The sequence below is a fragment of the Pogona vitticeps genome, chromosome 1 (assembly GCF_051106095.1).
Source record: "Pogona vitticeps strain Pit_001003342236 chromosome 1, PviZW2.1, whole genome shotgun sequence".
NCBI classification, from domain to species: Eukaryota; Metazoa; Chordata; class Lepidosauria; order Squamata; family Agamidae; genus Pogona; species Pogona vitticeps.
In genome coordinates, this window is record NC_135783.1 from 16,253,477 (window position 1) to 16,274,647 (window position 21,171).

A 21,171-nucleotide genomic window follows, 5' to 3' on the forward strand; every position below is an offset into this window, starting at 1 on the left:
AGCATTTTTTTAGATATTTACAATTTTCACAGTAGAGAAAGTTTGCACAGAAAATTGTTCGCCATCCAATATTACAGTTTGGCAGGAATTTTCCCAAAATTTAGCGCTTTGACACGAAGACACACCCACATCCTTCTCTCCCCGAGTTAGCAAGTGCACAGAATAACAGCGGGCGACCAAACGCAAAGGACTTGCCACATCCCTACAGAATGTTGTGCTCAGGCCTCCGTGACTTCCTGCTTGCTCAGCATGGCTTGTTCCAATCAGCCGCCGTACAACTGGACGATGCCTTCATTACCAGCACTTAAACCTTTGGCATGTAATACAACAGTGCATTATGCTGCAATGCTTTTAGGGCGTGTGTACACATAAGAGTGTAAGTGAGGGCAGGCTATGAGAAGGAAGGCGGCGGCTAAACCTGTAATTATTATCAGATAAAACCTGCTGTTACCTCCTGGATGAACCGGTTTAAGAGAATAAGAGGGGAAGACTATGTATAAAAAGAGAGACAACTGCCTTACCACAGTACTGACAAACCGCAACAGTCTGAAACTTGGAAATTGTCCTTTTTTTGGCTGGCAGTTTTTGGAAGCCGTGGTCCCAAAAGTCCATGTTTTGCAACAGACTCGTGATTTGATCTATCGTGAGCAGGCAACGTATGGCCCTCCAGATGTTGCTGATCTGCAACTCCACATCTTTCTTATTGCAATTCCACACCTTTTTAAAATTATAATTATTTTTCAGCCTTGTGTGTGCTAATTCCGAAAGGAGTTGCTGTCCAACGATATCTGGGGGAACATTGGCCATTTGTGCAGCTCCAATACTTTGGCCATCTCATAAGAACATCTGACTCCCTGGAAAAGACCCTGATGTTGGGAAAGTGTGAAGGCAGGAGGAGAAGGGGACGACAGAGGTCGAGATGGTTGGACAGTGTCATCGAAGCGACCAACATGAATTTGACCAAACTCTGGGAGGCAGTGGAAGACAGGAGGGCCTGGCATGCTCTGGTCCATGAGGTCACGAAAAGTCGGACATGACTAAACGACTAAACAACAACAACAAAGAGAAGAAGTGAGAAACTGCAAAGCTGTCAGACTATAATTCCTACCCTCAACTAACAGCCAGGCCAGAACGTATTGATTCAAACGGAGTCCACCAACTTCTTGAGGTTACTCATCAATAGGGCCATGACCACAGGTTTCTGCTAAGTAACTTATGACGTTCCAGAGCTTTAGATATTTCATAAGAAAGGACCAGCAATTTCTAAATAAGGTACCAGGATCTAACGGGCACTTCAATCTAAAACACAAAACAGCCATTTGAACATGAGCACCAAATTTCACATTGGTATTTCACCTTCTATAAAAGTCATTACAATATCCTCTCCCATTGTCCCACACGTTAAACATGGATACGGTGGATCAAAACTGCTTTTGAACATAAAAAAGAGAGAACTGTCTCCTAAGCACAGAAGTTCTGAACGATGCATTGGCGATATTACACCACAAGCCAGAAGAATACTAAATAAACAAAACTGAACCAAAGTTTCTTTTTTGCTCAGCCTTCAAGCGCTATGAATACTCACAAAACAGCAGCAAAGGTTCTCAAAAACCTGAAGATATGAGAAGCAACGAGTTATCTTTCTTTCTTCTCTCTCTCCCCCTCTCTGTCCCTCTTTCCTTTTGTTCTCAGGAGTTCCCCAAATGTGCTAGTGTACGTTACCCACCACGGCAGAGCTGCTGCTGAGATCAGAGGTCAGATTTAAATCCCAAAATGCAACCGCAGGCGGCCTATATTTGATTACAATGCTACATAACACCACCATGTATCCAAGACAACTGAAGCATTATGTTCTCCTTGGGGATATAAATCTGCCTCTCGGTCATAGGTTTCGGAAAGCTGGCACACTGCTTAGCAGTCTCATCTCTGCTAGATGAAAAAGCGCATTCAGCTATTTTGCTCATGGGGTGGGACGTAAAGAGAAAAAAAATCCCAACTGTTTATCCATCCAAGCACCAAGGCTTAAGGGAGAGATAAGATTGTAAGAACAATCATGACCTGTTCTTGCACCCAGCTTTGCAACTTGCATTCGAGAGAACACTTTCCAGCATGTCGGCTGCTGCACTGACCCCCAGCACTGTCGCCGAATCTACATATGCATCAAGTGGCTATTCCACTTTGTGACGTGGTACGTGTGTGTTCAACTTGATATCAACACAAATCTCTCCCCAAATTGCTTGAGAGATTTCCCCACAGCAGAAGCAAGTGTTCCTACAACACTTGATGGGTCGGTGAATGCAGGCATGTACTTTGGACTCCCCATTTCAAAACCCTTATCTGTCAGGACTAGTTTAGTCATAGTTTCTGTGCTTTGGGTAGGGCGGTGGACCCAATGCCCTTCACAGTTCTTGCCAGTGCTACAATCCTGTTATCTCAAAAACAAAACAAATACTGTACTGTATTCCATGGTACCTAAAGGATAGCTGTCGTTAAATGACACAACACAAGTAGTTGTTAAGTGAAATCTTAATTTATTATTATTAGCCGCTGGGATAATTATGGAGGAACACAGAAAAACTGTGACAGGTTGATTTCCTAAAATCTAGGAGGAAGCTGCTGATGACAAACAAATGCAACATAATCAACTGATAAAATGGATGGTCAAGGGCTGCCTTTTTACTGTATCAGAGGTAGGCAAATTTCGCAGATTCAGAGGCTGAATATCTTCCCCACTCCGCTCAGCTTGCAGGACTGTACGCCTCTGTATTCCAAAAAGATGAATAATTTTTGCCATATTTTGAAACCTTCCCACCCAGTCTGTTTTAGGTCCCAAAGGGGACTGGGCTTAAAAATTAACATAAATGAAAGTCACATACAGTTTGGAAGGACCCCCCTCCCCCCAGGTTTAAAAGAAGGATTTTTTTGAAAATTTTTTGCATGATAGGGTGTCACGGAAGACAAACACTTGGGGGATTGCATGCAACCTGCAGGCTACACTTTGCCCGCTCCTGACTTACATTAATACAGGATCCACAGACCCCTCACCTACTGAATTTTGCAGCCCTACCTTTTGGAAGGTTATAACAACTAGTAAGGACGACGAGAACCTGGCACATGCAAAACATACTGCAACACATAATGTTAGTGGATGTCCAGAGCCAGTAAATCCTAAGAACTTGCAGTGAACAATGTTGAACAGATTATTTTTGTGTTATTAAATGTTTTTCTATTGGTTTTTTTTTTTCAAAAAGCACATTGTTATTCAATAGCCCAAATCCTCTGACCTAGTTGTGCTGGCACAGTAAAAACTGTGTAACTTTTAGAGGCAAACCACCATAGGCATTACTAGTTGCGTACTGAATTGTGTGACTCAGTGTACACCTGATAGTGTCTATCGTGATTTATCAATTTCAGTCAATTTGCATTCGGACGTTCTGCGGTTTATCTAACTATGCAAGGAGATTTTGGCCTCTACCTACAAAACAAAATACCTGGCAATTTTTTTTCTTTGGCTGTGCAATTTTCACCCCAGAGGTTTATTTGTTTTAATACAGTTGCCGAAAGTACTCTAAAGTGGAAGCCGCCTGGAAAACTAGCCAGCTAGGAAGTTTCAGTACTGCTTTCCCTGGTGCAAACCAAGCACATTAGGTAATTGCTTTTTCAGAGTGGAAAAAAAAGGTACTGTATTTGGGGTGAACACAACAAGGATGTTTCGAAACTACCCCCTCACTAGTCAAAGAAAGATGATGTCTGTCTTCATCCTGAGTGAATGCTGATCATTTACCACACATCAAAATGTAGATGTTGTTCCCAAAAGAAAAAAGACACGCCTTTATGACAATTCCAAACACATTTGCTTGGGAAATTATCCTGCTGAATACAAATTGAATTTGTTATTCTACATTCTGTTTGATAAGCCTAAATTTAGTAACCATAGCTCATTAAAAAAACTAGTCTAAATCCATGTGTTTGCATTATAACCCCCATAAGCTGGTAACTGTAGTCCAGAAAAGTAACTGTGGGAAGTGAGACCAAGGAAGACCATCAATTCTTTCTTTCTTTCTTTCTTTCTTTCTTTCTTTCTTTCTTTCTTTCTTTCTTTCTTTCTTTCTTTCTTTCTTTCTTTCTTTCTTTCTTTCTTTCTTTCTTTCTTTCTTTCTTTCTTTCCAGCTGGTGGGAATTTGAAGATATGCAATATATGACCTCCCATAAAAGAGCACATTATCACATAGCTCCAGTGCAAAGAGGAGCAACTGAATCTAAGCACCAACAATGCTTCTATTAATTAATCTTCCTTTATTCCCTTAAGTATTATTGTCCCTAAGAACTTTCCTAAGGGAAACCAACTGGATCTTGCCATTGTTGAGAGCCATCTGGCTGTTACAACCCCCAGCGTGATGGTTGAGGCAGTGAAGCCATCACGGGTTGCCATAGTTATTACGCTGAGTTTTGGGGGAGGGGGTGATTAATCTTATGACTGCAGCAGCTTATGGAAAATCTTCGAAATGTGTGAGCTATGATCAGTAGATTTGCAAACTGTTCAGCACTTCAGGATGCAGATCAAATAATCACAGCACCGCTGAACCATCTACCTGCTACCAAGCATCCATGTGGATACAGATCAGAGATGGAAAAAGTCTGGGTGTTTAGACTACAGCTCCCAGAACCCAATAGCCAACATGTGCTGCAGCCATGTTGTGAGTTTCTGGATGTTGCACTTCAACACCCCCTGTGTAACACTTCTCATTTCTGACATAGAGTGGCAGTTTGCCTACTTAGCTTGCTTGAAACTTAAATCTGCCTAAAAGCATTGTTCCTGTACTTGTCAAAATCTTTATTATCACTCATCACATTCTACATTTAACCAGCAAGGACACAGAAAAGAATTTTCACAAGACAAGTGCAACCTTCCCCAACCTGGCTTGAGCCAACTACTTTGGATTACAAGTCCTATCCACTCCCATGGCATACAGAGACAGACAGTGGCACATGAGATCTGTAGTCCCCGCACTTCTGGAAGGTACCAGATTGAGGGAGGCTGCACCAGTGGTTACCGAAATACTATAAAAACACATTTCCCTCTTAAAAGTCAATCTGCACATAGAGATAAGACACAGGACACAGAATTACAATGACTGTACCATTTCATGTTGTAGGGGTGTTGAAGGAGGATTGGCATATTTTTCATTACTCCTCTGTGTTTAAAAAAAAAGGCTCTCTCTGATATACCTGATTTCAAAGGAGAGAAAGATTTTCTTGGAGACTACCAGAGAGTTATACACACCCTCCTCCCCCTGAAATGGTACAGTCCAGCGCTATAATCTACTGTGAATTTAATATGTCTTATATCCACACAGAGCTTTCCAACACACCATAAGAAGACATTCGGATTACTGAACAATTTTTTCTCTATAGGAAAAGGGTTAGGGTTCAAAAGTTGTTGCTCATTTTTCTGTGTTTTCCCGCATGGAAATCCACAAGAGCAACCTGACGGGAAATCTCACTACAGTAACTTCAGCATCAACCTGTGCCTCAGAAATACAATCGAGATATTGCTTAAGCTATGACTCACAGGCTGCCTTCCAGTTTTAGTTTAACATTATGAAGAACAAAACAGGATGACCTACTTTGAAACCAAAACTTGAACCATTTCCAAGCCTAGTATTTTAAAATCACAAACCACTGCTGCCAAAATAACAGAAACCCTTAAAAGAACAATGGAAGTGATACTACACATTGGCCAAAATCCTGTTGCTTAGCTTGTGTAAACTGCACTTAATTACACTAAAGGAAGCTGAAGTTAAAGTAGGCCCATTTGAATCAACAGACCTTATGGAGGAGTTTGCACACCAAACCCCCACCAATTCAGTGGGTCTAGTCTAGTGTGATTTACTATGCCAAGCAACAGAATTTCTGGCCACTCTGCCTTTTCATCCTTGAACATGGAAAAGTTTCACCTTCCACAGTGTAAGTAAAGTATTGCTGCCTATGAGCAACTTCCTACGGAATGAAGTGAAATATCCTTTAGACGTTGGTTTTTCCACATGCTCTTTCTTTGTTTGTAAAACATGTGCTAGTACCTATGACAGAGCAATAATAATAATAATAATAATGATGATGATGATGATGATGATGATGATGATGGGGTGTCAAGAAGAAAATGGTATATCCTAGATCTTGGAACATTTATTTTATGGTCTACAGTTCCCAGAATCCTTCCGATAGTCATCTATCTGACTGGAGGTGGCTGGTTCTGGGAAAACTTCCTTTTCCAAGAAAAAACAGAAATCATGCAACACCTTTAAGACAAATTCATTTTTTATTCCCTCTCTGACAGGGGTCAGACCTGAGGATCCATAAGGTCCCTTCTAGCTCTTCAACTGTAAGTTTCCTATTTATTTTTCCATGAGCTATTATAGTGCGTCCAAGCACACTTCTTTCAGCTTTTGTGTGTCCAAGTACACAAGAAAAGTGCTTAGACCAAGGATGGGGACTCCAGTTGTGGGATTTGCTGTCAAGTTGGATTTAAGTCACACTGGCAACTTGACTCAGGGTTTTTGTTCCCCCCAGTTACTCAAGACTCAACTCACAACCTGGAACACTTGGGGGGGGAGCTTGTTTTTAATAGGGACTCAGACTTGAGGCTTGTGACTTGGGACTGAAGACTTCGGACTGAAGACTCAGGCTCAGGACTTGGACCCAAAGACTTGCCACACAAATTCTTACAAAAAATGAAATTCAGTTAGTCTTAAAGGAGGTTCAGGTTCTCTTGAGTTACGACAAACTAACACGGCTACCGATTGATATCCTTTCCCAATATATTTTCAAATTGCAGAACAAAGCAGATCAGTTTTTAGAGCTCAGCTGAACCATCATCTAGGTGGCTCTGCCTTCTAGTTTCTGCCAACTGCCACAAGCCACTCCAAGAAGCTCTAGATCAGGGGTGTCCAACCTTTCACCTTCCCTGGGCCACATTAGAAGATGAAAAGTTCATTTGGGCCGCACATACATTTGGTTTGGGCCGCATGGGGGGGGCCAGCCCTAGCCGTCCTCTGCAGCCCCGCTCCAAGCGCGCTTACCGGCAGCTGCGATCTCAGACAGCAGAGGCTGCCAGCTTCGACTCCGGCAGCTTTATGGGGCTGGGAGGGGGTCCACCTATTGATGGGGACAGCGCAATATAGTCACGCAGGCCCCCTGTCCCCTCCCCTCCCACTCCTTCCTTCCTTCCCTTTCCCCCTCTACTGTTGTGACATGCCCCGGCCACATTCCGGCCGCAAGCGTCGGCAGTGTAACTTGAAACTTTGGAATTTCTTTAAACATAAAAAATTGCACTGGGCCGCATTACGAGCTGACCTGGGCCGCAGGTTGGACAAGCCTGCTCTAGATCTTTGGAGCAAAGTGGAGATTTTCTATCTATAGATAGCAAGCACATACAGCAGCAAAGGTGACAATATGCCTAGATAAGGCACCTCTATGCCTGGAGGAGCTCACAAACCACAGATACAAAGTCAAACACAATGATTTTGAAGGCATCTGTTTTCCTGTTTGCATACTCAAAATCTAAACACTGGAGAGCTAAAACTATCTTATGACTTCAGGTTGCAAGACCTTGCCTACCACTGGAAGACCATATGAGAAGTTTGCAGTTTCTTCAAAAATGTTTCTTTCCCTACCTTCCCACGATTAACAGAAAGTTATACATACAATCAAGAGAGTCAGTGTGGTATAATACACAGAATGCTGGATTAGGACTCAGAAGGTATGGGTTCAAATTCCCTCTTGCCCATGGAAACTCACTTGGAGTTGGCAATGGTAAACCACTCCTTGAAGAAGCTCACACACATCGAAAACGCTATTAGGGTCACTGAGCTGGAAGAGACTGCAGACATACAAAAACAATAAGCAAGAATCACAATGCAAGCCAATGGGAAAGAAGCTTTTCAAGCAGCTTTAATGCCACAATTTCCGTAGTCATATAATTACGTGTTGCCAAGTCAATTTCCATCTATAGCAACCTTTTCAGGGTCTTCTATGTATAGAATATTCAGAAATGGTTTACCCAGTCCCATCTGATGGTGTTCTAGGGCTGTGCAGCTTGTCTAAAGCTACACTGTCTGGCTCTTCTCCAAAAACCACAGTACGGTATTTAACGTTCAACCCAGATACAGCAACTTGTTGGGTGATCCAGCCAGCTCCATATTAGACAGATAATCCCAAGCTACTTAGCACCCAAGAACATGGAAGTTTGTTCTCCAGGTACCAACCTGAAGTTTAGGATGCCAACACCCCACAAAGCAGAAAACATCACTTTGAAAATTTACCTTTTCTTACTTTAAAAAAATTTATGAAAATTATCATATCCTGTATCAAGAAAATCTCATCTTTTAAAACAATGAATAATTTGACATGAATGAAAAGAACTGAAAAGGATTTCCAAAGAATGCAAAGCACAGGCTTGTCACCGGGGTAGATCTGATTTAAATCAGATGCTTTAAATCACTGTTTTGTCACATAGACAAAATGTCAGGTGCAGCATTATGTAAGCTTCTCTGGAACCCCTTGTAGAAAGGGCACCACAACTCGAAAAGTTCTCCGGTTAGCATTCTTGGAGTAGTTACTCTTGAAGTAGATACTCTTGGAGTATCAAGAAGCATACTTGATATTTATCTGAACAACAACCCTGTGAGGTAGACTAGACTAGGAAAGTATGGCTGTCAAAAGGCCAAACAAGCTTTGTGGCTGGCTTGAGGCTGAACCTGGATTGCCTTGGTCCAGTAGTTCAACAACTATACAGTACTACCTCTCCCAAACATACAAACACAACTACTGACTGTAAAAAACAAGGTGCTGAATTAGAAAGGACTTTGGCCTTAATAAGCTTATTTCCAATACGGAATTTTCATGTATCACACGTGCAGATTTGGCAAGCATTGCATTGCGCAATACTCACATTTATCTCCGTAAACATGGATATCCAAATTCAAGGAGATACGGACCAGCCGCACATGCAAATCTCTTCTGTATGCAACTATGACAAAATTTAGTGACCATTCATTCAAGCACCCAAAATGTTATACAAATAATGCCATGGGGGCCCTTCCCCAAAGATTTTATCTCCGCACCCAGAAGCAAAGTGTAAAGGACAACCTCCCACTTTGACGGCAAATCTTCTTCCATCTCTATTGTCAACAAGGCTTTTCCTGTTCTGCCAAAGCAAAAACCCAGTAACAACCAAAATGACAAAAACGTTGGGGAGGTCAACACACAAATCCTCAGTCAGCCAAGAAACCCTGTGGAGTTCTTAACTATGTAGAGACTGGATTGGCCAAGAACATAGACTAGGATCTACTAAAAGTTTTACTAGATCGGAAAGGTTCTTTAAGTGACTATAGCTCAACAATAGCCATTTTCATACCTGAATTACAATTCTTGATATGTTGGAAATCCAATGGAGATTCATACTTAAGCAGATCATCTCAGGGAATGGCTCCTGGATGCAACAAGTGATTGGCTTCACCCTCTGAGCCACCATTTTGTACCAGCAGATGGACCTCAGGGTTTCGTATGCAAGAACGTGAGCCCCGCATGACTAAAGTCTGTCACCGCACGGTATCGTTATCTTTGTCTCTTTCCTTTATAGCCCCACTCAGCATCTCTCTGCCTATAGCTCGGAATGAAAAACAGCATCAGTCTGCCTCATAAAATATTTTTTCTGCCTACAGGAAGAGATCAAGTTGGCAGGGAAAAGGGAAAAGATTCTATCAAGGTACTCAAAGCAGTGGCATAAGTGAGAACAAAATAACATCATCCATATCATACGCACCAAGGAAACAAGAAGACACTGCCTGCCTGCTTACCTTTTGTGTCTAGACAAAGCGGAAAGATCAGACAACATAATGCAACAAGAAAGAAAGACGGAACTCTATTGCAAGGTCATGTGATAAGATTTCTGGTATACCACTTCCCACGCTCCAGATTCTGCTGGGTTTGAGAAACATGTCAACTGCACAGCACATAAGCCAGTTTTGCCACACCATGCTGCTTTGCCACAGTTGCAAGAGAGCTGTTTTTAAACACACATACCCCTTTCAGAATATTACAGACTTTCAAGGTACAGCACCTGTACAGTGAAAGAGCAAATAATGCCCAAGGGCCCTCCATCTTATCAACTTTTCCTGAAGACTGACTTTTCTCCCCCACACATACAGCTATTTGTCAGTGGCCAGAATCCTACTGGAACACTACTCTGGAGTAACTGAAATCATGCAAGGTGTGAGTGTCAAAGTGCAGCTAATTAACAAGAGGCCAGTCACATGCCTGACTGTGTGTTAGTTACATAACCATGCACACAATTGGCACCTTGTTAATTAGGTGAAATTGCCATTGTTAACTTACACCACTTTATTGACTTCAGAATAAAATCCCAGTGCCCCTTCACTGCTTTCAAGTATTAACCGTGTACATTTAGTAAGAGGGAAATGACAGAGATTGAGGCAGCAATATTAATATAGACATTTACCTGTGGATAAAAATCAACAGGGCTTACATCTAAGTAGACTGGCACAGGTCTGCACTGTAAATTAGTGAAAATACATTCTGGTAAATCTTGCATTATTTAAGATTGGCACAGAGGAGTATCAGGACCACCTGTGGCTCAACTGTACTCCTTTATGGAGTCACTGGTGCTTACACTATTTGTGGCTCAGGTTAGATGTTTTAATCAACAACTCTAATTGGTGACACCCAACAGAGTTGATGGGAATAGACTGATGCAGGCTGTCAACTATTGCATGCAAAGGATCAAATGTCTCCTAATGGCGTCATAGGACAAAACAGTTTTCAAAGTGTTTATCTTCAAAAAAAAACCTTTTCCGCATGAACTCTCTCTGTAAAATTACACAAGATGTCTATTGTGTCACAAATGTGAACAATAGAGAATTATGGCATGTATAAACCATTCAGACCAGAGACAGACTGAACCCACTCAGTCTCTCTCACACCCCTTTTAAACTGAAGCATGACCTAAAACAGGAGCAGAGAAAAGCAAAACCTTGTAGAGACTGATAGACATCAGGTCTTACTAACCAAATCTCAACAGCAAAGCCAATGGCGAAAAATGATGGAGGCAGCCATCATAAAGATACAGTGGTGCCCCGCTTGACGACGATAATCCATTCCAGGAAAATCGCTGTTCAGCGACATTGTTGTCAAGTGAAAAAAAAAAACCCCATTGGAATGCATTGAAAACCAGTTAATGCGTTCCAATGGGGAAATACCTCATCATCCAGTGAAGATTGCCCATAGAGAACTGCCGATCAGCTGTTTAAAATTGCTGTCATCCGAAGGTTCTGTCCAGAAAACAGTCATTTTGCAAAGGGAGGGAAGCCATTTTGCGGAGCCAGAAAAAACATCGTTTTGCGAACAAACGGTTTGCAAAGCAGGCACCTAATCGACGTTCAGCGAAAAAAACCCATCGTTCTGCAATCGCTATAGCGATCGCAAAAAAACTCATCATCAAGTGATTTTGTCGTCAAGCGGGGCACCACTGTGTATAACAGGCCACAATCTGTCTTCCAAAACAAGAGTGGGCTGATTTTAGGTTTGCAAGATTTATGGTTATTTTACTAAACCCTCCCGTTATCTGTCTGTTTTGAGAACCAGAAATTAATGGCACTCCCAGCTTTTCCACCCGAATATCTATTCCTGGTAGTATCTTCATTTTGGTTTTGCGTTTTTGTTTTGTTTTGTTTTTTGCAATACTGTATAGTTTAGCAAGAGATAGGAATGTTGTGTTTCTATTGCTTATTTCATAAATTCGAGACTTAAAAAATCTTTGTCATCTGCTGCAAAGTACACAGAGATCATCTGCAAGCACCCACCCAACTCTACCTGAAGGATAACTAAGACTCCCTCTCCATTTCTATGCAAATTTCTTGAAAGCCTGGTTTTCCCAGGAATGTAACATGGAAAAGACTGTTGGAGGATGGGTGGGGAGGAGGGATGTTGCACAGGGAACAGGAAGAAGAGGACTGATACAGCTAAAAACACTTGTGCTAAGCAAGACACCCCAAAAAATGTGCGCCTAGCAAATACTCAGAGGGCAGCCGGGGGACTCTAATGGGGCCAAGCAACTTTACTAAAATCATGTCTCAGCCTCTTCCGGAGCACATGTACAGATGTAGACTGCAGTACAGTTTTCGATAAACATGACTGAAATTGAGTGGAACAACCTGACTTAATACCCTTCACCTAATTTGAGAAGCCTTGTGCAAACAACTGATAACAGAACTTTTGTAAAAGCAATTCGTCCTTCCTCAAGAATGTGCTGGGCAGACAAGAAGAGGAAGAGTAATAAAACAGGGTGGGCAAGGTAAGAGACTGAAAGTGGGAAGCAGGAAAACAAAGAGAAAAAGATCAAAGTCTGGAAAGAAGACACAAAGAGAGGAGGTAGTAGAAAGAAAGAGGGATTGTGGGGAGAATGGGGGAACTACACCCCCACTTTTGGCTTGCAGCCCTGGGTAATTGCCCCCTCCAAAATGCAACCCTGAAAGTACAAGGTCACTTGCTTCTGGCCTCATATGCAATGAGGTCTATGATGGAAAAACGAATTCATTTGTTTGTGTGCATTTGCATTTTTGTCTGAATGCCCTTCTTGTAATGTTTGAAACCACACACTTTTCAAATAATGCACACTGTTAGTCCCCATCTACCATTATTACAAAACAGTCATTTTTTTCCTCACTGAAAGAGAGAAGTGATGGCTAGTGACTCTTAATTCCAAGGGCTGCTGTGAATCCGCTCTGGGTTTTCGTCTGCAGTTTTCACAGAGGTATCCAAGGTGCTAAATTTCATCTTTAAAATAGGATTAGTGGCTTAGACACCCAGAACTTAACTGGAATGTACTCCTAGCCCCCAAAACTGAATTCACCCGCCTGCCACCGACTCCTGCCCTTGCTGGTAGCAGTCATGGCAGTCTTAACAGTGGGGGAAATCTCACTTCTGAACAGACACAAAGCAAACCAGCTGGCCAGAACATCATCTGCTATTTGCGGGCTGTAAAGAAAACGCAAGCTCATTAAAAGCATGTTTCTTTCTTTATCATAGCCCGACTAGGAATTAAGAAGTGCTGGGAAGCATAATAAACTGTTTTTAAACTCTTTTGCAAACACACTGGGAACAGGATGGTAGTAATACGAGAATAGGATTGTGATCCCCCACAGCAGTTCGATATTTGAATTGCAAGGAGGGGGACATTGTACACCCCCAGGCATGATCTAGCTGAAAGCAAATGCCTTTTCATCCCACCAATTTTGAGGGAATAGAAAACAGCATGGTTAGTTCTTCTGCACTAAAATTAGTGGGTTTGGGTACAGTCCGATTAGGTTTTCTTACAATTATTTGAGTATTTATTTCATTTCCATCCTGCCTTTGTCCTAAGTCAGGGGCCCAAAGCACCTTACAGAACTTTTTTTGTAAAGACAGAACTAAAACAACAACACAAGTTATCATAATATTATACGATTCATCACAGAAAGATATTAAAGACTGCCCATTTAAAACAGTTTTAAACACCTGGAAAACACACACACACATCAAAAAACAGTAAAATTATTCAGCGTCTCTCATTAAAAGTTTTCCATAGCACATTCAGTTGCCAAAAAGTATATCCGAGGAGAAAAATCCTTGCCTCCCAGAGGACAACAGAGATGGGAACAGCCTGGAATCTCCTGGATCTCCTCTTTTCCCCATTTTCCCCTCCCTCCCTCCTTTCCTGCCCGGTTTTTAACCTAATCTTAGGGCTTTTTAAAAAATTCTCCCCCTAGTGGTAGAAGATGGATTAACCAGTTTTGCATTAGTTCCTAAGGGAACTAATGCTTCGACTTACAACCATTGCCTCTACATACAAACAAAAAACAGCCGGAATGGATTAATCCGGTTTCAATGGGAAATGCTAATTCGATTTAAGAACATTTCAACTTGTGAACATCTTCTGGGATGGATTAAGTTTATAAGTCGAGGAACCACCGAAGAGGCTCGTAGAGAGAGATAAAGTCCTTCAGATAGCTTTAATCAATCTGCATAGGGCTTTGCAGGCCATATTCAGCATTTCAACCTGGGACTGGAAATGGAACAGTAACCAGCACAGCCTTCATAATACAGTGGTGCCTCGCAATACGAATGCCTCGACGGACGGAAAACTCGCAAGACAAATGGTTTTGGCAACGGGGGTTGATGACTCGCAAGACGAATGCTCCTATGGACTTGCTTCGCAAGACAAATGTTTTCCTTTTTTTTGTTCCTGCCTCCTATTTGCTGATTTTAAATATTTTTCTATGATGTTTAAAAAGTTAAAGTTTTTTGATTGAAATTTTTGAAATCATCTGCACAATATGTATGGCTTTAAGAAGCACTTAACTTTTTGTAAACCAGATTTGAATTTGTTCTGACTCTTTTTGCCCATAGGAACGCATTAATTAGATTTAAAAGCATTCCTATGGGAAAACGCGTTTCGCAAGGCAAATTTTTCGCAAGGCGACATTAACCGCGGAACGAATTAAATTTGTCTTCCGAGGCACCACTGTATTGGCACTATTTGCACCCAGATGCAAGTGAAGAGTCCAGATGCAGTTTCCAGACATTTAATGTAGGTGCATTTTTAAAGCACTGCAGTAATTCAAGAGCAATCTAACAAAACCATGTGTCCCCATAACCAAGGGAGTCATTTCTAAGAATGGATACCACTGGCAACTAGTTTTGACAGTGCACACACACACACACACACCTGGCCACCAATGAATCCAGAAGTACATCCAAGCTAGAAATCTGAGTTTTCTATCCTTTATTTGTGACACGACATGTATCCCTTGCCATAATATTCTCCCAACAACGCTAACTAAATTAAACCAAGAAATAATGTCTAGTACAAAGTTCAATGTAATCCCAGGTTTACCCAGTATAAATCCAACTCTAGACCATATTTCTCCAAACCAGTGCTCTCCAGGTGGTGGACTACAGTCCCCATCATATTCTAGCCAAGATACCTAGGGATGATGGCAGCTATGGTTCAATACAAATTAGGAGATCACCAGGATAGGAGACCCTTTGTTCTGCTAAGCAGAAAACATTGCCTTTAACCTTATCCCAGCATGCTTCTTACTGAACTCACCCAAAAGTAAAACAGAAAGCAAGCCTAAATGGCTTATGCAAGGAAACTGTGGGATGAGCTTCATCAGCTTTAATACAGTTTCATGCTAGCTTTAAATCAGAGGTGTGCATATGTGAGTTTCTGAAATACAACTTCCAGGCCTTTATTTCAAATATACTAACAATGCAGTACTTCAGCTTCACAGCTAAACACTGAAGCAACAGAACACATTCTCAATCTTTTATTTAAAAAACAAATTATAAGAAAATCTGCCACTTTTTTTAATTTTTAGGGCTCTTTCAGAAAGTTTACATCTCCCTTTAAAACAGGCAAAAACAAGTTAAGGAAGTAAATCAAGATACAGTTCTCTGCTTTCAACTGTAATGTCATTTTTTAGGACAGAGAAAACTTTATAGGCAAGAGGTTATAGAAGTCTTACCAATTGTGAATTACATTTTAAGAGTTATAACAACCTATTCAATAGGAGATATTAACATCTTCTGAAGTGGAAGACCACATATGGACCGGATCCTTAAAAGAGTATTGAAAACACCCTGGTATAGAATATTGCCCAACTTTCCCAAAAGAACCCAACCAATAACCAGTTGGGTCACTTAACTACAGAAGGGAGATTCCATAACTCTTTAGTTATGTTCCAGCAGGCTTCCCTTTATACACCGTCTTAATTTGGTTGAAAATTGGCTCAGCAACTGGCTGATAAGTCACATGACAAGGATCTCCCAGAGGAAGGGAAAGTTTGCGCAATTTCCTCTTTATGTTCTGAACAAGATACCATGTGCGTCCTATGTCATCAAGTCGCAACCGACTTATAGTGACCAATGAGTGGAAACTCGTCCGAGGCAGATCCAACCTGGAAACAAGGAGGAATTTCCTGACAGTGAGAATCCTTAAGCAGTGGGGTTTTCAAGAAAAGAATGGACAGCCATCTGTCATATTTTCGGGGAAACAGGGTATTTCCCAACTATTAAGAATAGGGGGCAAGAAGAGAGCTGAACCCTCATTATTAGACATCCTTTTCTTACAGCAAGAAGAACGAAGAGTCTTGTGACTCCCAGAGGACTAAAATTTATTTTACACAAGTTTTGTGAATTGTCGTACCAATTCAGCCCACAAACGTTTGTGCCAAATTAAAATATGTTCACTTTCAAGATGCCACAAATCTTGAGAGTGCCTTTGGAAATTTAATGGGCTCCTAATGACCCTGAGACTCAGTTTCAAGGAAAGAGGAGGAATAAATAAAGCATTTCAAGTTTCTTTAGTCACCACCTTCCAATTAATTTATTAAGCATACTGGCTACTGACTGAAGCTACGTGGATGAGCACCAAAACGTTTCAACCTAACAAGAAAGAAGTCCAGTTGCCATGACTCAACTTCCAGATAACCTCACCTGGATGACTGAAAATCCTCACGGATCTACTGGCTACTGTTTATACCACAAGGTAAAAAACACAGCTTGTAACAGTTACACACAAAAAGTACTCTTCCACATAGGTAAAAACGAACAGAATAAATCATAAAGTTTGTCTTAACAAGGTAGTCATATGCTCCTGGTCAGCCAAAATCAGAATTTCATAGGAAAGAAACCCACTTCACCTAGCAGGCCCCCAATTCAACGGTTTCACATTTTCAGAAATCGCGCTAAGATTATTCTTGTGTGAAAATAAATTCTTTTTTCTGTTCCAAGTCTGTCAGAGCAGAGGGAAAAACAAGTTGCTGTTGCCCTGGCAAGCCATGGGAAATTTTTAAGTGCGTTTAAAATAGGATGTGTATATGCATGGATGCCAAGAGGTTAAAATGCGTTGAACATTCAGGGGGTAAGAGGCCGGTTTCGTCAACCTAAAGGAACTGGGTGCCAAGTTTCTACAGTACTTCCATTTTTTTAATTACAAGTCTGCATTTTTAGTTTTAGCTGCGCGGGGGGGGGGTGCGTGCAAAGAAGGAAGTGCAAGAAGGAAGACAGGATGGATGCAATATTGCAGAGCTCCCGCGGGAGGAAAAGAGGCAGGTCTCCTCTAGCTCCCATGGAGGAAAAGGAGGAGGAGGAGTTTCCACACGTTCTGCCGCCTGCCTTTGTGTTAGGGCTGCGTACACACAGCCACACGCTCCAAGCACCGCCGCCCCCCTCCCGTGACCCCGTGGCTGCTTTTTTCCCCGGCGCCAGGCTTTGCCGGCCACGTGGCTGTCACAACCCCGAGCAAAATGGAGGAAGGGGGTGGCGGAGGGCTGGTGGGGCCGAAAGGGGGACATTGGGGGAGGGCGGTAAGAATGGAACCCACCCCATTCCTCCCCCCCAAAAAAGAGCTTTTTTAAAAAAAATAGGTGAACGTGAGCATTCATTCGTTTGCATTTAACTTCCCAAGCAAGGGAATTGTTTTTCTTTTCCCAAAAAAGAACTACCAATCTGTTTTCCAACTTTAGGGGCCAAGGGGGCAGGCAGGAAGGGTGTTTGGGGGACGGGGTGCTTTGGAAAGAGTCTGCAAAACTGAGCCCGAGCCTTTCTCTACCCTCGTTTCCTTTCTCATGAAAGGGACACAGATTAGGGGAAAGGGCTCTCCCAGCAGGGCGCCCTCAAATCACAAGGGATCTCTCTAGGCGGACACACACACACACACACACACACACACACACACACACACACACACACACACATCCCCGAAGAAGGGAGAGGGAAGCAAAACTCCAACCCCTTCGAGAGCTACGGGGAAATCATCACCCCCCCCTCCGCCATCTGCCCCATGATCGGGTCCTGCACTCGCCCCTCGGATGGAAGCCGGAACCACCGCCTAGGCGCACACGTGCCCACGCTAATTAGGGGTCAGACGGGGGTGGGAGAGCGGGCTGGGTCTCGGTTTTTTAAAACACACAACACAACACCCTCCTTTATCCCTCGAGGGACCGGTCCTCCCTCCCTCCCTCCCCGCCAAAGCCCCCACCACAAAGCCTCCGTCGGGGCCCCCGGGGGGGGGAGAAACAGGTCCGACGCACAAACTACTCCCCCCTCCTCGTGTGGCTGGACTGGCCATCCGATGCACGCCTGTTTCCACACACGCGCACACACAGAGTCACTCTCACGCACAACTGGCTTGGCCCTGAAAAAGCAATCTGCCGGCGGCCAAAAAAAAAAAACCATCTCCGGTTTCCTCAAAGTGTTTTCCCATTTTCTTTTTCACTTCCATACTCGCCTTCGCCTCACCGCCAAATGCAAAACACCCCCCAAAACCTTCTTGAGTCCACAATGCATCTTCCACCCTACACACACACACAGAGGTATCCCTCCTGTCCACAAACTCCAAATGACAAACACACCCTTCTGCCACACACTCCACCCCGTAGCCTTTTCCCTGAAGCCTACCCTATCTCCTAAACCCCTGCAAGTCTCCAAACAGGTTCAACTGCACGTATGCACACGCACGCACACACACAGACACACACCCCTCGACGCGATTTGCACCCTCCGCCTTTCCCAAACCCACACGGTGCCACCCTCAGGAAGACAAGCCTGCACACACACACACACACCGGGCCGTCTCAATAGCCACCCTTCCCCCCCCCCCATAAAGACATAAGACAACAACACAACTGGCAGACCCTATTACAGAAGGAAGTTCGGGGAGAGGGTGAGGGAGAGAGACGTGGGCTGCAATTTAATTTAATTTAATAAAAATAACAATTGCAAGGGGAGGGAGAAAGGGAGGGAGGGGGGAAATGAAGTTGGAAGCAAAGAAGAAAAAAGCACCCAAGGGGTTGCAAGAAAAAAAAACCCAGAGGAGTAATGGATGCTCCCACCTCCCTCCCGAGAGAGTAAAGAAAAGGAAAAAAAAAAGGTTCACACAAACTCACGGTCCTCATGCAGCTCGTGCAAGTGACGGCGGCGACGGCGGGGGGGGCAGGCGGGGGCGCGCGCGCCGGGGAGGTGGGGGGGAAGAGCACGAGGCGCCCGGGGTGGCAGCGCGAGACAGGAAGGTTGTCACTCAGACCCCGCAGCTGCTTCTGCCGCTGGCGCTGCCTCCTTGCCCTGCGCAGCGAGCGAGCGCCGCCGCCCCCTCCCTCCCCATCTCCCCATAGCAACAAGGCGCCCGAGCCACTAGCTCCTCCCCTTCCCCTTCTTCTCGCCCGCCTCCGCCCCGCCCCGCCTCACCCGGCTTGCAAAAACCTCCTCGCCTAGGAAACCTCTCTCTCTCCCCCCCCCCGTGTTGCAATGGGTCTGCCCTCGCGTCCTTCGCTTCTCCTCCGGCGGGCGAGTCCATGGCTTCGGGGAAAAGGGGGGGGATGTCCGGCTGCTGCCTCCCCCGGGCCGGCTTTGCAGGACTCAGGAAGGGGGAAGAGAGGAGGAGGCGAATGACGGGGGGTGGGTTGGACAGCGGTTGTGGCTTGAGGGCATGTCATGCATTTTGGAGGGGGGGGGTCGGGCCTGCCGGGGGGGGCTTGGGAGCAAAAACGGGGAGCAGAGGGAGAAGTCTCCGGGAACTGGGTTCCCACGCGGGGCGGCAGGTGACCTTGACGCCTTCCAGAGTGGAAAGGTTTTTCTGGCAAAAGAAATGGCCGCGGGGGGGGGAGGGGAAGGAGGGGAGGTCCCAGGAGGACATCTGGAAAATATGCCGAGGGGCAGCTGTGGATGTGTATTTTTATTTTTATTTGGCTCCGGCCAAATATGCGGAGACGTGAAGTCGAAGGTTGGATACAAACGAAGCACTATTGACCGAGAAGGGGAAGAAAGGGTTAAAAGGGTGCCCTGGTTTGTGGGCGGAGCCTAGGAGATTTTAAGGTCTCTAAAAGCCAGTTTGTAGCCGCGTTACTCTTAGGTAGACTTTGCCCCCCTCCCGGGGGATTCTGGGATCAGTAGTCAGAAAAGTTAACTTTTCCGTGCTCTGCTCTGTGATAGGCGTGTGCAGATTTGCTGTGTTAGGGGAAGAAGTTTGTTTGCATTTTCAAAATGATAAAAGTTCTATTATCTGTTGGATTAAACTTTGCCCCTTGTGGCTATTTAGTTTTTATCACTGTAACAGGTGCTTTCATAACACAAGGAAGAGTGGAAGGCAGGAGGAGAGGAAGACGATTGAACATGAGATGAATTGACTCGGTAAAGGAAGCCATGGAGTTTGCTTTGCAAGACCTGATAGGGCAGGGGTCAGGGAACTTTTTTACCTTTTACCCCCTAAAAAATTTATATACGCTGACATTACCCCCTTGAAAGGAAGGAACTCGGTCACACGCGGTCAGTCAAGTGCCGCCACCAAAGTTTCGCCGCCTGGGCTGCTGCCGCTGCATGGCAGGGCTGTGCTCAGTCCCTGGCCCCACAGGGGTGACTCTTTCTCTGCTGGTGGGTGGCTCCTGGGTGGCCATCGAAGAGCAGCAGATGGCTCGCCCTCCGGGGGCACCCGACGCTGCCTCCCACTCTGCTACTGATTCTGCCGGCTGCTTGCTGGGGTGGATGTGGGCCTCGTTGTTGAAGCACCACAACAGCTGCTGCATGGAGGGCAAGAGGCTCCTCTAGGCCCAAACAGCCAGCGCGGAGGTGCCGCCAAAGGAAGCCACATGGCTGGGCAAGCGCCACTGTCGCCCAACGGGCTCTTCTGGGTATGGCCCAGTGACAGGAGGCTGAGCCTGGCCTGGCCTGGGCCGCCGTCGTGGCCGTGCCTGCCCCCTCCGTCATGATCCACCTCTCCAGACACTGGAAGAAGAGGCTCCTCCTGGCTGGGGTGCTCCAGCCACTCACTCCAGCCTTGCTCTCTGCCGTGGCCAGCCCTGCCACTGCCTCGGCTGCCATACGCCGCCGGCCGGGGCCCATCACCGGCTGCCATCTACCATGGTTTGGTTGCAGCCGGGATGGGGATGGGGGCAGGAAGGGGGCGATCGGACTGCCAGGAACCACCCTCCAGGCAGAAGAGGAGGAGGGAGGGGAGTTAGGGTTGCATCCTCATTACCCCCAGGATTTTCACTTTTACCCCATTTGGGGTAATTTACCCCTGTTCCCTGACCACTGTGATAGGGCTATAAATGGCAG

At 44.6% G+C, this 21,171-nt stretch overlaps 1 protein-coding gene across 3 annotated transcripts in view; it reads right to left on the bottom strand.

Moving 5' to 3' along the window:
- FOXN2 (forkhead box N2) overlaps positions 1–19,553 on the bottom strand; it is a 48,463-nt gene extending 28,910 nt beyond the window's left edge. The window contains exon 1 of one of the 3 annotated variants that reach the window (XM_072987991.2): positions 19,306–19,553. The gene's annotated coding sequence lies outside the window, so the exon portion shown is untranslated. Of the gene's footprint in view, positions 1–1,585; positions 18,982–19,007; positions 19,207–19,305 lie in introns of those variants that run through there. The other 2 variants (XM_020794758.3, XM_072987983.2) reach the window with 2 other exon arrangements.
- Positions 19,554–21,171: the final 1,618 nt, after the last annotated feature.